An 18,318-nucleotide genomic window follows, 5' to 3' on the forward strand; every position below is an offset into this window, starting at 1 on the left:
CCCAAAGAGGTGACTTTCAGAGATTCTTTCTTCTCCCTCTCTTCTACATTTCTTGAAGTTTCCTTCCAAAATATTCTCTCGTAAATTTTTGAATATATTAGATTTTTTAATACTTCATGACATTAAGCCCCTTTCTCACCAGACTACTGGTGTCTCCAAGTCTGTCTCTGTCAGGAACTCCTGGGGGTCCCAGTGAAAAGGGTCCTCACCAGCATCCCCCTGGCCTGTGAACTCACAGGATCAACAGTCAGAAGGTGACAGATGGAAGATGCGTCTTCCTGAGTTCTCCTGTAGGGCTGCACTTCATAAAGTCATAGGGGAAGGCTGCTAACATTGAAACGTTTTAGCGTCTATTCTGAACTGTGGTTCTCAGAATTCAGGACCAAAGTTGGGCTCTGTGTGTCAAGTTATCTGCATAGAAAAGCCATCCTGGTGTTCAATGAGGAAAGAAGAGAAATTAGCAAAAATATACGGTCAGGTCTTAGTATTAAGAATTGTATTCTCTCCCTACAAAGGCTACCTGAGAATATCCAGAGACTACAGAGGTCATCAAGCTGACGCATCAATGTTTACATGTAAGTCATCCAAGATTTATCTCACTAGTTTGTGAATACTATACCCCTACCCTTTTGTCTCTATTTTGCTTTAGAAATATTTCCAATAAACCAATTTATGAAGGAGGGTCCAGAGGAGGAAAAGGCCAACCTTCAGCACTGCATTCCATTTCTGGCCATATTCCCAGAAATTATAACCCAAAACAACAATCCACTCATTAACATCTGCAAATAGCATGCAGTTCAGGATGAAGTTTCTAAATTGCCTTCAGCCAGAGGACTCTCCAAACCACTTCATTGTCATGATCAACATGGAAAATCAACTTTCAGAGCAGTCAGAAGAATGTACATATTCTTTTTCTAAATATTGCGAATATTTAAATATTTTATTGAATATCCTAATAGCATATTTTGAATGTTTTTTTTCTGGAATACATTTAAGTATACAGTGTTTCATGATTTAGTCATAAACACTAAAAGAAAACAATTATGGCACTTGTCAAATAAATACACAGAACAATTACGCTAGTGGTTCACCGAATCCCACATTGAGAAGCCTTTTTTTTTTTTTTTTTAGACGGAGTTTTGCTCTTGTTGCCCAGGCCGGAGTGCAATGGTGCAATCTCGGCTCACTGCAACCTCCGCCTCCCGGGTTCAAGCCATTCTCCTGCCTCAGCCTCCCGAGTAGCTGGGATTACAGGTATGTGCCACCATGCTCGGTTAAATTTTTAGTAGAGATGGGGTTTCTCCATGTTGGTCAGGCTGGTCTTGAACTCCCGACCTCAGGTGATCCGCCCACCTCAGCCTCCCGAGGAGCCTTTTAATTAGGAGAAGAAGAAGCCAAACATTGGTCTCCTGCCCTCCTTTAACTCCCCATCTCATGAACTAGATTTTGTTTCATGAGGGCACCAAAGAACTCTCATCTCAGTCCTTTCTTTATCAAGGGCTAACCTTGTTTTAGGGACTTAGTAGAGGGGTGCTAAGATTACAGCCTCTGAGGTTGAAGTGCCCTAAGTTCAAACATCAGCTCTTGTAATACTTAATATCTTTCTAAATTCAGCAGGTCATGGTGGCTCATGCCTGTAATCCCAGGACTTTAGGAAGCTGAGGCAGGCAAACCACTTGAGGCTGGGAGTTCAAGACCAGCCTGGCCAACATGGGGAAACCCCATCTTTACTGAAAATACAAAAATTAGCTGGGCATGGTGGTGCACACGTGTAATCCCAGCTACTTGGGTGGCTGAGGCACTAGAATTGCTTGAACCTGGGAGGTGGAGGTTGCAGTAAGATGAGATTGCGCCACTGCACTCCAGCATGGGCAAGAGAGCGAGACTCTGTCTCAAAATAAATAAATAAATTCATACAATTCATGTTACCTCCTAACTATTCAATTTCCTCATCTGTAAAAGAGGTGTTGAACATATTGTACAGTGTAATTAGATTAGGATAAAATAATGTGGGCGAATCACTTGGCACTAAACAAAAGCTCAGTATATTCAAAAACTTACTATTTTTGTTTGTCTCCGCAATTCATGAAATTAGGAGCAAGTAAGTTTTGGGCTGCGATTTGGCTGTATGCTGTCTTATTGGGAAACGCCTGAAACATTTTTAAATACTTTATTGTTGGTTTTAGAAAGTGAGGAAATCAGATTTTTTTTTTAATGGGCAGATATTCCACAATATATTTTTAAATCTTTAAACTATGTGCTTATGTTATTGTATTTATTACAAATATTTATTTTTAAATATTTTGTTTCTATTATTTTGAAAAATTAAGTAATAAATGAAGACATTTATGTCCCGCTAGATTTGTTGGGATGGGAACTGAGCATGGGGGTTACTGAGAAGAGGTGCAATTTATTACACACGACTGACAACTTCCACTGGTCAACAGCCACACAAAGGCTCATCTAAGCATGCCACTACGCCCTCCTTACTGCTGGCTCAGAAAGCCTGCTTCTACGAATCTGCTACTATTTATTATATTATTGTTTTATCGCTTGAAGAACAGAAAATGTAACCAATATTTGGAAAGACCTAACTGAAATAGGTAACTATGGAAGCATGCCTTTCCCTTGTGTGTCCAGAAGCACCACGTATGGAGTCCACAGGACACAATCAGGGGTTAAATGAGAAAGACACACGTTAGATTTGGTGGTTTGACATGGAGTACTGAGCTGTCACGAAGATAATGGTGCATTAGATGCCGCATCATTGTGTTCTGAGAAAGTGATCAGATGGATCAGGCCTGTGAGAAGAGAAATCTCTGGGCAGATCCTGTTTAAGTCTGGAATTATTCATTGTCCAACCAGAAATTCCAGGTCCTGCTAACAATATGCTGCCTTCATGGATATCCAGAAGCCAAGTGGAAAGGGACTCATTTGCATTTAAATTAAATTTGAATAAATATTTTAGTAAAAATTTAAATAGAGACAACCACAGTCTTGCCTAGAGTTGTTCCTCTTTGGCAGGAGATGCAATAGAAATTGCCTATGTTATTGTGAGCTCTCTCCAGGCACCCAGAGAAGGGCAAGGGGACCCAGCCTCTGAAATAATGCATTTTCCACTGAACTACATTGTGAGATAGAATGAGTTCAGACTTTCCTTTCCTCTACTTTTTCAAACCAGAATGAAAGATAACCCTATGTATTTTCTAGAAATTTCTCAAAATTCTAGAAATGACCTCAGTTAGAACAGAGCGAAATGTGGATCTAATGAAATTCAAGAGATGAGGAGGTGGAGGCGGACTACGAAAAGAATCAGCAATTCAGTTTGTAGTTGAAGCCACCGACTAAGTGCCTGCTCCTGGAACACCAAGCTCATTTCCACTACCTGCTCACAAAAGGACAGGAGTGTTCTAATGTAGCAGAAAGAAAGCTTAACTTCAGGTTAGAGGGTGAGCATTTCAACACGAGGGCAGAGGAACTCTAGAGTGGGGTCTTGGTCAGGGAGGCCCTCTCTGGAATGGCTGTAAAAGGGTCTAACCAGGACAGACAGCCAATCTGGTGACTGACAGCTTCTAGATGAGTGGGACCTAAAGGATTTCCAGTCCAGAGGTGTGAGCTCAGGGCTGCCAAGTGTGCAGATGCAGGGCCAGGGCAGCCTCACTCACATCTGCAGCAGTCCATTCCCATGAATTCTATGTAAATGGAGCCCCCTGGAGTTGTGCTAGGTGTGGGTGAGGTCCCTGTTGGAAACCGAACATGGCATAGTCTGGCAATTTTGTCTGAGACAGTGGCAGTTAAGTATCTTTGTCAACCTTCCTTCCAGCTCTGTACGATCAATACTTCTCAATTTCCTAAATTCTAAATACTCAAGTTTTCCCCATAAACTGGGTCTTCAATCACTACATCTTTACTTAAAAAGATCCCCTCTCTCAGGGAAAATGTATGTTCACCATTATTGATGGAAAAAGTCAAACTCTGTAAGATATTTAAAGAGGTTCATTCTGAGCCAAATATGAGTGACCATGGCTGGCTCAAGGCATGGTATCAAGAGTTCCTGAGAATATGTGCCCAAGGTGATTGGGGTATAGCTTCGTTTTATACATTTTAGGGAGACAAAAGACATTAGTCACTACATGTACGGTTTACATCGGTTTGGTCCAGAAAGGCAGGACAACTCAAAGTGGGGACCTGGGGATCCTAGGTGGATTCGAAGATTTCCTAATTGGCAGCTGGTTGAAACAGTTATTATCTAAAGATCTGGAATTAATACAAAAGAGTGTCTGACTGAAGATAAGGGGTTGTGGAGACCAAGGTTCTTATTATGTAGATGAAGTCTCATAGGTAGCTATGCTTTGAGGCAATAGATGGCAAATGTTTCCTATCCAGACCTTTAAAATGTTCTGGACTCTCTGGAAAAGACCTAGTAAAGAAAGAGAATTTGCTACAAAATGCAAATATCCCTCACAAGAGACAACTGTGCAGGGCCATTCTAAAACATGTCAAATAAATACATTTTGGGGTAAAATACTTTGATTTCCCTCAGAGCCTGCTATCTGTCATGTGATATATGACAGATAGGGTCGGAATTTGGTAACTTAATGTTACAGAGAGTCTGCTCTGTCAGTCTTGAGATCTCTGTTTTAATGTTAATGCTGGTCAATTGTACCTGAACTTCAAAGGGAGGAAGGTGTAACCAGGTATGTCCAACCCACCACCTCCCAGCCATGGCCTGAACTGGTTTTGCAGATTTCTTCGGAATCCCCTTGGCCAAGAGGGAGCCCCTCCAGTTGGTTGAGGGGCTTAGAATTTTATTTTCGGTTTTCACCCCTCATGTTTGTTCATACTGAGGTCTATTTCTCAAATATGTCGATGCTCCTGAAAGTCAAATGATAGGAATATGACAAATAGCTGTGTATTTGATGAGGTGGTGTTTCAGATGGCATGGATTTTTCAAATTTTCCATGTAGACGAAATGGCTAGCAATGTGAGTCTTCATGTTTCCATTTTGAAATGAAGATATGTGCCTGGCACATACTGTAAAATCAATAAAATTCTGTTGAATAAATTTGGAAAGAGGTTTATAAACATTCCGAAGAAAGCTGAATTTTCCTGAAATAATGCCTATTTCAGTTCCAAGGGCTTTATGCATTAAAAATATCAAATATTCTTCTATTTTTTTCCATTACAGCTCACACAAATGCACATGTGTTCTGAGAATCAAAGGGTCAGCCTTGGACACGTCTGGCATATCAAATAAAGGGTTTCTCTGTAATTTTTGAAGAGATCCAATATAATTTGTGCTCAAATGTTCTGAAATGTTCATGAATGACTTAACTTGTGGCTGACTCTAGAATTGTTACGTCTTCCATGAAAAGTGTTGGTCACACACGTAGAATCTACTGCCTGCTCAGGCCTGCCTAGCTAAGCCATAATATTTTCCAGGGATTCACTTCTCACCATCACAGCCTTGGACGGGACAGGTCTGCTTGACCCTGGAGTATTCTAGTTCCCTTGCACTCATTGGTTCAGGAATGTGTAAACCTATGAACTTACTCAGATGAACAAGATATAAGGAGAATTTCACTAGGGGAATTCTAGTAAAAAGCTTTGCTCTTCTAAAAAAAAGATGTAGGAAGCTACCTGCTGTCTTCTTTATGAGGAGCTTCCTACCTCATTTGATGGCACTTGGAATTTCAGGTGCTACCTTACTACTAGTCTAAGGAAGAAGCCATTCTGAGGAGGATGGCCATGCAGAGAGATGAATGGAACCTGGGACAAGTTGACATTGCTGAGCTGTTTACTTTGCCAACTCAGCACCCCCACTCCCTGCCACTGGATCTTCAGGCTTTCTAAGAGAGAGAATAAGACCCTTCATTGCAGAAGTCTGATGAGCCAGGATTTTCTGTAGCTACAGCTGAAAACATTGAAATGATACAACTTATTTGTAAATGGCCATGTTTTACAGAAAATTAATTATATTAGAAAAATTCATTTTCTCCTCAGAAGACCATGAACTTCTTGAGGGCAGAGATTGTATTTTGTGATTTAATGATGCTCAGAACCAGGCACAGTGAGTCCTTTTGAAGTTGTTTTGTTTAGTTTTGTTTTCATTACATTTTGGGATAACTCGTGGTATTCTTAAGGCCACCTCTGCAAGTATACTATAGCAATTTTCTCTGCTTTGCACTCTGAAGACCATAAAGGTGAATAAGATTTGAATCTATCCCTAGATAGCTTTAAATATAGTAGAAGAGGCAGATGTACACACAAGGTATAATCCATGGAAAAATAGGAAATAGGAAGACCATTATGATATTTATTTTCTATCAAGCAGAATTGAGTTCATCTACAAGTAATGGTGAAATTAATCATAATGGATTAAACATTAGAGATTGTTTTTCCTCATGTGACAGCATTTCTAGAGGTTACTGGAGTTAGTACAGCAGTTTAGAGGAATCAAGAGAATGTTTTGGAAGAGTTAGTACAGCAGTTTAGAGGAATCAAGAGAATGTTTTGGAATCCTTTGGCTTTTTCCTTATCATTGAAAAATGACCACTGTATCTCAAGCCATCACATCCTAATCAACACAAAAATATCTGAAAGAGATGATGCCAGCCATATCTCTCCTATTATCCATAAACAAAAGTTTGGCAAGAAATGCCTCACAGTGATTTATATGTAGACTTGTAATTTAACTTAGGTCAAACAATCACTCTCATCTTTAAAGACGACCTGACAAAAAGGGAGTAAGACTGCCAGTCACCTGGAGTTAGCCTCACCACTGCCCGAACAAAGAACGGGCAATTTTAAGCTTGAGAAGTAAAGGGGATTGAGTATCAAATAGACAGCTATTACAGAATGCCACTTACCTGATCTATGACTTGAGCTGGAGCCTGGAAATATTTGAGGCTGGAGAGGGAGGTAGAACAAGATTATGAGGCTGTGGCTGGGCTGGGTAGCTTTGTCTATTCTCCAAGAGCAAAGGGGAAGAACATGGCCCCATGATGGCTCGCGCTGAGCATACTCAAAGACTGTGAGAAGGAAAGAGGATTTAATTTCATTTAAACATGATCACTTGACAAGATGTCCATACTATGATATCTAAGGTAAGTTTTATATATTTTGTCTTGGAACTTGTCTTAGACATTTAGGTATTGAAAACACTGAGATGAAGAAGACAGAGAATTGCTTCATGCTTTTATTTCACCCACAAAAAGGAAGTTGTTGACTAAAGTTGCTCTCCTCTGGAGGAATAAATTATAAATGGGATTTAAGTTTTCATTAGTAGCATATTATTGGGTAGCTATGTTGAGGTAAAGAACTTCAAGTTTAACCAGGACATTCTCTGAATTTCCCAAAATATCAATTTTAAACATAACTGTTACTAATGTTTGAAAATGCAACTTCACAAATTAATTGGGATATAATTCATAGACCACACAACCGTTCATTTAAAGGGTACAATTAAATGGTTTTATTAGGTTCACAGCTACCAGCAAAATCTGATTTTAGAACATTTTCACTCTGCAAGAAGAAACCCTGTGCCCACTGCCAGCCACTCCCATCACCCTCCATCTCCACCCTCCGGGTGCTAAGTAACGACTAATTTACATTTCATCTCTATAATTTTGCCTGTTCTTGACGTTTCATACAAATAGAATCACATAACATATGATGATCTCTTGGGACAGGATCCTCTCATTTACCATAATGTTGTTAAGGTTCACCCTTGCTGTAGCATGAGTCAGTACTTCATTTTTTTTAATGGACGAGTGCTATGCTATTGTCTAGATAGACCATTGTTTGTTTATGCATTCAAGTGGAGAGACGTTTGGGTTGTTTTCATTCCACGACTATTATGACTATATTGCTCTGAAAATTCCTGTACAAGCTTTTGTGTGCACACATTTTCATCCTTCTTAAGTATATACCTACGTGTGGAATTGCTGCGTCATTTAGCAACTATGTTTAGCTTTTTGAAGAACATCCAACTGTTTTCCAAAGGGGTTGCACTATTTTATATTCTCACCAGGAATTATGAAGCTTTCCATTTCTCCACATCCTCGTCAACATTAGTTATTACTTGTCTTTTAATTACAGCCACCCTAGTGGTTGTGAAGTATAACCTTACTGTGGTTTTGATTTGCATTTCCCTAATGGCTAACAACGCTGAGCATCTCTTCCTTTGCTAACCGTCCATCTGTGTACTTTTTTCAAAGAAAAATACCTTTTCAAATACTTTGTTGGAGAATGACATTCACTGGGGCAGGAGGCAGAGGTGAATGAGGCTAGAGATGGAAAGAGCTACACCCACATCTGAGCTTCATAGGATCTGTCATGTTTTGTCCATTTCAGGTATTCTCACTGGTGACTTACACTCTAGAAATTACTGAGGACCCCAAAGATGTTTTGTTTCTATGCCTCAGATGCATCTATATTTAATACATTATTGCAATAATGTAATTTATTATTGTGATGTTAATATATAACATTAATACAATATTAAACATTGAGATATTTAAAATATTTATTTCATTTAAAAATAACAAAAACAAACCAATTAAAGGTGAATGTACATAAAATATTTTTATGAAAAAATATATTTTTCAAAAGAAAATTACTCTGAGGATAGCAGCATTGTACTATATTTTTGCAATTATGCATAATGTTTTCTTTAATAGAAGACAGCAGGAATCTCATCTCTCCTTCTGCATTCCATTTGAGACAAGATGTTCGAATTGAAGCAAATAAGAAACATACAAAAAAATGACATAAATAAAGAAGCTATGGCCTCACCCCGATATGTTGCTGGCAGGAGAGACAGCAGCAAACACAGGAAACTCAAGGAAAATCAGTGTGGCTAGAGACAGATACTGAACTGGAGCCTGGAATGAGTTGAGGCTGGAGAGGGAGGTAGGACAAGACTCTGAGGCTGTGGCTGGGCTGAGTGGCTTTGTCTATTCTCCAACAGCAAAGAGAAGAACATGGCCCCATGACAGCACACTCTGGGAAAATGAGACTTCTGAATTGGGGACCTTGAAACAGGAGGGCCCACATTACCAATGTGCTGCAATGTGCACTCAGCACAGAACTTGGAGTGGGACGCCTCTCAGCCACCCATGGTGACTTCCACCACTGCCAGGGCTTCCGCTGCTGTCTCTGTTGACCTCAGCAGCCTTTCCCATGTCAGGCCCTGGGTGAAACCATCCCCCCAGGATTGATAAGAATTGTATACAAGGTTTTGGACAGAAATAGAGTTATGGTTAAGGATGCATCTGGAGTCGTGTAGGAAGCATCTGTTCAGCAGCAGAATGCGAAGAGGAAGGTGGGGGGCACTGCCTCCCCATGTAACCATAATGGGTCCCTTATCCAAAATATGCAGCAAATCAACACCTGGAGGCATGGGGTTGCAGCAGAGAAAGAGCTTTAATCGTAAGGCCACCGAAGGAGGACATGGGAGGAAACCTCAAATCCATCTCCGCCAGGAATTCGGGTCTAAGGTTTGAAGAGATTTGGAGTGGGCTGAAGGGTGGAAATTGTTGATTGGTTGGAGCACAGGGTGAAGTCATGGGCCAGGGAGAGGAAGAAGCTGTATTCTCATGCCAATCTCATCCTTCTGTGGGGGTCTACACACTAGTTGCTAGAATGTGTGGTCTGAAAAACATCCTAAGCAATCCTTAAACAAAAGCCCCATGAGCTGATTGTCAGAGGTCCTGTCGACAGGAGCAGTGGGAATGCAAGTCAATCCTTCAACAGTCTCATGACCCTGTGTCCTAAATCCTGTCTGTAGGAACAACAGGGAAGCACCTGGTGAGGACCTGGTGCTACTGGGCTTCTAGCAACAAGCAAGGAGCCAGAGTGCAGCCAGGTGCATCCTTAACCATAACTCTATTTCTGTCCAAAACCTTGTATACAATTCTTATCAATCCTGGGGGGATGGTTTCACCCAGGGCCTGACATGGGAAAGGCTGCTGAGGTCAACAGAGACAGCAGCGGAAGCCCTGGCAGTGGTGGAAGTCACCATGGGTGGCTGAGAGGCGTCCCACTCCAAGTTCTGTGCTGAGTGCACATTGCAGTTTGGGTTTTGCGGGGAAGGAGATTCTGAAATTTGAGTTTAGCATGCAAGACATTTATTTGGGAGTGTCCTTGATATAAACATCTATGGGAGAAGGGGGAGAAAGCTGGCAGAGACAGAGGTTGAGCTGGGAGGTGGTCCTGGCGGCCTCAGCCCATTCTGTTGGTGCTCAGGAGCCCACATAGCCTGTCAGAGCTGTGCTCCATCGGGTCAGGCATTTACTCCTCAGCAATGGTAACCACCCAAGGGGTTCACCTTGCCCTCTGCCTAAACAGAGTGGATTCATCAAGATGGGAATTGCAACAAAGAAAGAGTAATTCATGCAGAGCCAGCTGTGTGGGAGACCAGAGTTTTACCATTACTCAAATCAGTCTCCCCGAGCATTCAGGGAGTAGAGTTTTTAAGGACAACTTGCTGGGTTGGGGGAAGTCAGTGAGCCACGAGTGCTGATTGGTCAGAGATAAAATCACAGGGAGTCGAGGCTGTCTTCTTGCACTGAGTCAGTTCCTGGGTGGGGGTCACAAGATCAGATGGGCCAGTTTATCTATCTGGGTGGTGCCAGCTGATCCATCAAGTGCAGGGTCTGCAAAATACCTCAAGCACTGATTTTAGGGGCAGCTTAGGGAGGGTCAGAATCTTGTAGCCTCCAGCTGCATGACTCCTAAACCATAATTTCTAATCCTGTGGCTAATGTTAGTCCTACAAAGGCAATCTAGTCCCCAGGCAAGAAGGAGGTCTGCTTTGGGAAAGGGCTGTTCCCATCTTTGTTTACACTATAAACTTCGTTTAAACTATATAAAACTATAAACTTTGTTTAAACTATAAACTAAGTTTCTCCCAAGGTTGGTTCAGCCTAAGCCTAGGAATGAACAAGAACAGCTTGGAGGTTAGAAGCAAGATAGAGTCGATTAAGTTAGGTCTCAGTCATAATCTTGCAAAGGCTGTTTCACGATTATTATTATTATTGGTTATGAGCCACCCCTAAAACGGCATGACCTTGATGGGAAAGATTTTCTGCATTGGCAACAATGCGGCCGAGATTTGAGGGCTGTGTTCTGGTCATTTGTGACCCCCTGTCACCATGGTGTTTTAAATAGTTGGTCTCATTTGCTCTTCATATCAACCCTACGAAGCAGTGACTTTATTTTCCTCTTCGACAGGTGAACGAACAGACTCATAATAGTTCTTGAGCTTGCCATTGGGAAGTGAAAATCGACTGCTTGAATAAATGTAAGGACTCAGGTAAGATGCATGGGTATAGACCAAGACAGCCCTAATATTCCTCTCAGCTTAACTCTTCTTGCTGCCTCCAGGTCCCTGGTTTCCCTATTCTTAGAGCATTTACTTCAGAAGACTTGCCTTTGCGGCTCTTTCTCTGCCCCTTGGAGAGGCAAATCTGCTCCAAATCCTCCTGCCAGTGCTGACAACCTGACCTGTCTTTCTCAAGGACCTGGGAGACATTCATTTGAAATGTAGACACCCAGGAACATGGGCTGCCCTATCTCCCCATCTCTGTGGGAGGGAAGGAGCCTAACTTCAGCGGGAGTCTTGCTCCAAATGTTAAAACTCCCTCTTGTCGTAAAGATACGAGAAAGTTCACTTTTCCTTTGGGGAAAGCTGATTCACCAAGACGGATGGCCTACAATTCCCTGACCCCAGGTCTTCACATGCGCGCGCGCGCACACACACACACACACACACACACACACACACACACACACACACACTTTCTTCAGAGGAGCTGTGCTCAAACTGAGTTCTGGTCTCTTTACCGTATTGCAGTAGCTTTGAATGAAGCCTTCCTTAACTCTGCCCAGTGCAATTTGGTTTTGACAGTTCCATTCAAAACCGTGGGCTAGAAGATACAGTGGAATCAGGTTTAGAAACTCTAATGCATGGGTGAATGAGATAGGCAAGGAGAATTTGGCCATATACAAGATGGAATGGGGAAGATGCTGGAAGGTGGAGACCCCACTAGGGGAGTGAATAGTGTCCCCGCAAAATTACATCTAACATCCAACTCCTGGCACCTGTGAGCCTTATTTTGGAACTAGGATTTTTGCAGGTGTAATGAGTTAAGGATTTTGAGATCATACCATCCTTGATTTAGGGTGGGCCCTAAATCCAAATAGTGGTGTCCTTATAAAATAAAGGAGCGGAAGATATGAGACACAGGGAAGGAGGCCTGTGAAGACAGAGGCGGAGATGAGAGTGAAGCTGCCACCAGCAGAGGCAGGAAGACCTGGAGGCAGCACAGGCAAGGGAGGATCCTCCCCTAGAGCCTTCAGAGGGAGTGCGACTCTGCCGGGGAAACTTTCAGCTTCCTGTACTGTGAGAGAATCAACCTGTATTGTTTCTGGCCGTTAAGTTTGTTGTGTCTGCCTCAGGAAATGAAGGCACCCATCTAAAAGCTCCATGGTTGTTACTCTGAAGAAATGTGGTAGTAGATCCCTTAGATTTGCCAGAAAGTGCCAGAAATCTGTCATTTGCTGTCAGATGCTTTTATTTTTAATTTCATTTTTTAAATTCTTAATTTTTATTTTTTATATTTTATTATTTATTTATTTATTTTGAGACAGAGTCTCACTCCGTCAACCAGGCTGGAGTGCAGTGGTAGGATCTCAGCTCACTGCAATCTCCGCCTCCCAGGCTCAAGTGATGCTCCCACCTCAGCCTCCTGAGTGTCTGAGAACAGGCACTCCCCACCACACCAGGCTAATTTTTTGTATTTTTGGTAGAGAGGGGATTTCACCATGTTGCCCAGGCTGGTCTTGAACTCCTGAGCTCAGCAATCCACCTACCTCAGCCTTCCAAAGTGCTGGGATTACAGGCTTGGGCCGTTACACCTGGCCTTAGATCCTTTTATTTTTAAATGTCAGCAAACAACTGATTTTTTTCCCTCAGTTCTTTGCAGGCCAGCGTGTAAGGGGGAAAGCAGGTAAGAAACAAGTCTCCGGGGGCAAGCACAGGCTCCAAGTAGCACATTAAGAACCTAGATTTGATTTCGAATTTGAGCTGCATGGAATTGTTCCCGGTGAGTGGTGAGTTCTGCCTGATGGGGTGGCAGTTGTTGGTCCTGAATATTTTTACTGTCCTCCTAATTCAAGGCCAGAGGAACCATCTTTTTTTTTTTTTTTTTTTTTTTTTTGAGACAGTGTCTCGCTCTGTCCCCCAGGCTGGAGTGCAGTGCGCAATCTCGGCTCACTGCAAGCTCCGCCTCCCGGGTTCACGCCATTCTCCTGCCTCAGCCTCCTGAGTAGCTGGGACTACAGGTGCCCGCCAACACACCCGGCTAATTTTTTTTGTATTTTTAGTAGAGACGGGGTTTCACCGTGTTAGCCAGTATGGTCTCGATCTCCTGACCTTGTGATCTGCTCATCTCAGCCTCCCAAAGTGCTGGGATTACAGGCGTGAGCCACCCCGCCCAGTGGGACCATCTTTTGCTACTTCAGACATGGACCTATGTCTCAGCCTAGAAGTGTGGAAGAATGAACCTGGATCGTTGAGTAGAAGGCACATCACGCAAAACACTGAAACTGCCTTTGCAAAAATCAGGGTAGTGAGAGAAGGTCTTGCATGACTGACTCCATCTTGCCTCAAGCCTCACAAGCCAGCTATCTTCACTCATTCCTGAGCACAGGCCAAGCTAACCATGGGAGGAATTTATAGTTTAACTTAGAGCAAGGATGACAATAGTCCCTTCCTAAAACAAATTCCTCCTTGCTCAGGGACCAAAAACTAATGAAAGGCCTCAAGATGAGGATCATGGGAGGAGTCTGAATTCTGCTAAAATGTAGGCAGTTTCTATCATCCTTACTACTCAGGAGTCATGTGGCCAGCGGTCACAAGATTTGAGCCTTCCCCAGTTGCTCCTATGGATAACATCACTACTGTAGAACCTAAGATTGGTCTCTTGAGATGTTTTTCAGACCTCTGCATTCTGGCAATCAACTGACCTCACCTGGACTCACGAGTCATGACTGAACCGGTCCTGTGGCCCCACCTGGGGATAAACTCAGCATACAAGGATCATTTTCCACACCTCTATGATTTCATAGGCAACCAATCAACGGCACCCATTTTCTAGCCTCCTGCTCGCCAAAGCGTCTTTGAAAAATCCTAACCTCTAAGCCTTCGGGGAGACTGATTTGAGTAATAACTCTGTTCCCTGCATGGCTGGTCTAGTGTCAATTAAACTCTTTCTTTACTGCCATACCATAGTCTCAGCGAATTGGTTTTGTCTGTGCAATGGGCAGGAAGAACGTGTCTGGTGAGCATCTCCACACATTCAGAAATTGTCCATCTAAGACAATGGAGTTATTTTCACCCTCAACAAATGCCTCAACTCTGTGACATTTTAAGCAAATCTTAACTTTGACTTATGAATTCAAGAAGGAAAAAAAAAAGTAAGAAAATGTTGATTGTAATAGTTCCTCTGAACGTCCTTCCCCCTGGGGACAGGCTCCCTTGCTGTTGTGTGGTCACTGTTCCCATTAACCTAATGAAATCTACACTTGCAAATGAAGTCCTGGGGTCCACACTAAATGTTCACAGTCTGGCCACATGCTAATATTCCATGTGCTAGCCCATATCTTTAAATAGACTCATGGAAATGTGTTGAATGATGTAACAGAATAAAAATCAAGCTTAACTTAAAGATGAGTCTTTTTTCTATATGAGGAAACAAAGCAACTGAACATTTCTTTGCACTTTATGTTAAATTAAATGCTAACATGTACAGAAAAAAGAAAAAATGCACTCTGATGATGAAGGGACTGAATCAAATTCACAACCAGGGTCTTTTTTTTTTTTTTTTTGAGACAGAGTCTCACTCTGTCGCCCAGGCTGGAGTGCAGCAGTGTGATCTCGGCTCACTGAAACCTCTGCCTCCCGGGTTCAAGCGATTCTCCTGCCTCAGCCTCCCGAGTAGGTGGGGCTATAGGCACGTGCCTGTAGTACATGCAGTATAGTACTGGCATGCCTGGCTATTTTTTGTATTTTTAGTAGAGACAGGGTTTCACCATGTTAGCCAGGATGGTCTCGATCTCCAGCCAGGGTCGTTTTAATGAATGAGAACTGTGAATCGGAACCCACAAAAAACATTTTTAGCAATCAGTTGGCTTTTATTTTATTTGAAGATAATCTCAGCCATTTGCTTTGCATTGGAATTCATTTTGTTTTGATCTGTTTTGCTAACAAATCAGGCATTCAGTTTTGCGCACCACAGGGGCAGGCAGCATACGTGTTTTCTAAACCAGTGTCTACCCATTGCTTTGCAGAACACCAGACGTGGGTGCTCCAATCCACGTAGTGTTGAGGCAGTGAAGTTTGTGTTCCGGGAACTTCAGAACTCCTGAATGTATTGGTGTTGATAAAAGGTGATGAGATGAAGTAGAATGACCATAAACTTAGAGGTTGGTAACATGTGTCCTAGCCCCTTGTCTGCGGTAAATCTCAGGAAAACAATACGCCCTTCTTGGGTTTCATTATCTCATCTGTAAATGAAACTGTTAGACAAAGTCAGCACAGAGGACACATGCTTTGGCTGGAATGTGAGATAATTTTAGGTGTCATCACTCTTAATGTTAAATAATATGGCTGGGCACGGTGGCTCACGCCTGTAATCCCAGCACTTTGGTAGGCCGAGGTGGGTAGATCACGAGGTCAAGAGACCCAGACCATCCTGGCTAACATGGTGAAACCTCATCTCTACTAAAAATACAAAAATTAGAGCACGGTTGTAATCCCAGCTACTCAGGAGGCTGAGACAGGAGAATCTCTTGAACCCGGGAGGCGGAGGTTGCAGTGAGCTGAGGTCACGCCACTGCACTCTAGCCTGGCGACAGAGCAAGACTCCGTCTCCAAACAACCAAAAATGTTAAATGATATTATGAGGGATCATTTCCCATTAGCATCTTCTTTTATCCTTCTGGTGATACGAAAGGATCATCTTTTTTGTAATAGCATTTTTTCACACTTTTTGAGCTCCTATTTAAAACAGCAAATCCATGTTCAGAATTTTGGAGGTATGATTATGTAGGTAGAGCACTATAAAATTGTTCATCTTTATTATATTTATTTTTATGGCAAGATGTAGTGATTTTTTTAACTAAAAGTTCAAGAAAAGGTTCGTTTTTAAGTAGATGAATTTAAACACAACAGTGTGTCAATTTATGGACAAATACTGAGAAACAGCATAGGTAGAACTCAGGAGCGGCAATATTTGCTGGTAGTGCATAAGTCAGTGATATTCATGGGACCCTGCATGCCGGTGTGTCCGGACCCTTGTCATCTTAATATTGGACCTCTCTGTCTACTGTGTATTCACCTTTCTTTCTAAAAGTGCTGTAGTTTTCTTGGAAGTGGAAAAATAAATATACCTAAACACACACACAAACAAAAACTGCATGGATCAATTTCTCTTACAGGTAGACATCACCTTGTGACTCAACAGCAGCCAATAAGATGGAAATAAAGGCCATGAAGTTATCGGATGGCATCTACAAGGAATACTTAGATGAGGAGGTGACTCTGGTAGCAATTGTTCTTTTGTCTTTCTCACCTTCCTTCTTGTCCTGTCTGGGATGCTGAAGTGATGGCTGGTATACAGATTCTCTGTTGTGATGTTGAGATAAACATGAGAATAAAAGTCAGCAATTACAGATGGCAGAGAAGAGAGAGAAAGATAGGATGTAGGTGGATATTGATGGAACTAAGTTTCTATTGCACAAGTTCTACCACTAACCTCTGGACTTCATGATATGTGAGGGAGAAATAAACTCCTATTTTAGAAGAGATCTATGTTACCTGCAACTGAACGGAATGCTTAATTGGCACATCCTATGTGCTCCAAACCTTCCTTAATTTCTGTGTGTAAGGCATACTTAGTCTTTACCCATTATTCTGTTCACATTCATTCACTCGATCAGCCTCCCAACTCTACAGTAAAGAGTTTACTATAGTTTACTCTATTAGTAAGGGAGATTCTGGAGCAAGCCCCACAAATCATAGATTGAATACCCATTCATCAAGAGAGAGATTTAAAGATACTTCTATCCAAACACATTTTAAATTTCCAGCACCTTTGAGGTGGTGGAGGTTCATGGTGGTTGATAGGTTTAAATGACTTGTGATTCAAGCTCCATATTATAATGTAACAGTGCAAAAGTTCATTTTTTAAAATTTATTTTACTTTAAGTTCTGGTATACATGTGTAGAACATGCGGGTTTGTTACATAGGTATACATGTGCCATGGTGGTTTGCTGCACCTATCAAACCGTCACCTAGGTTTTAAGAACCACATGCATTAGGTATTTGACCTAATGTTCTCCCTCATGTTGCCCCCCACTCCCTGACAGGGCCCAGTGTGTGATGTTCCCCTCCCTGTGTCCATGTGTTCTCATTGTTCAACTCCCACTTATGAGTGAGAACATGTGGTGTTTGATTTTCTGTTCCTGTGTTAGTTTGCTGAGAATGATGGCTTCCAGCTTCATCCATGTCCCTGCAAAGGACACGAACTCATTCTTTTTTATGGCTGCATAATATTCCATGAGTCTGGATTTGGTTACAGATAGAGCTGGACGAGCCTTAGCTATATCTAATGGCTTTTGACATGTTATATCAATTTCTTACTGCTTTTGTAAATGAATATATTAAGAAGAAAAAATTACAAATGACCCTTTCTTTACAAACTTTTAGGGTAATCAAGTTCAGTTATTAAAAAATGGATGTTTGCAACATTCATAGTAATTATTTTCAGAAAATTAAAAATGATTAAAAATTATATTTTCATCCCATTCAGATATTATATATTTAACTGTGAGATAATTCTCAGAGATAAATGTCAACTTTTAAAAAATGCTAAATAAATTAAATCAAAATATCCACTCTAAAATAAATAAATTAGCTCCGATTATTTCTTCTTTTTAAATTTTTCCTTATAGTTGTAAAAATAAAGTGAACGTTTTGGCTCATTTCCTCATTAAAGTTTGAATTTTCCAGTCACCAGTGTTTTGTTCTTTCTTACAAATGTTTACGTGCCTGGAATGAGAACATTACCCTGTAGAATATTTGGTGGTAGAAGTCCTTCCAATGAGGGAGCAAGCAGGATGCCAGCTTAGAATGATTATATAGGCAATAAACTCAAATGTTAATAGGTGTCGAGGAAAGCAGTGTGAGTGGGTTTGGGAGGCTGATCATAAGGCAATAGGGAATGGTGAGGACTGTGGCAAACGAGGGAGCT

General features: G+C 41.7%; 1 long non-coding RNA gene across 2 annotated transcripts in view; it reads left to right on the top strand.

Annotated features, from left to right (window-relative positions):
- The window catches only part of LOC100980301 (uncharacterized), a 36,425-nt gene extending 18,345 nt beyond the window's left edge, over positions 1-18,080 (top strand). For both annotated transcript variants that reach the window (XR_008620550.2, XR_008620549.2), the window contains 3 exons: positions 516-575; positions 11,236-11,317; positions 16,504-18,080. This is a non-coding gene — a long non-coding RNA (uncharacterized LOC100980301). The remainder of the gene's footprint in view (positions 1-515; positions 576-11,235; positions 11,318-16,503) is intronic.
- The last annotated feature ends 238 nt before the right edge of the window (positions 18,081-18,318 follow it).

The sequence above is a fragment of the Pan paniscus genome, chromosome 10, assembly GCF_029289425.2.
Source record: "Pan paniscus chromosome 10, NHGRI_mPanPan1-v2.0_pri, whole genome shotgun sequence".
Taxonomy (NCBI): Eukaryota; Metazoa; Chordata; class Mammalia; order Primates; family Hominidae; genus Pan; species Pan paniscus.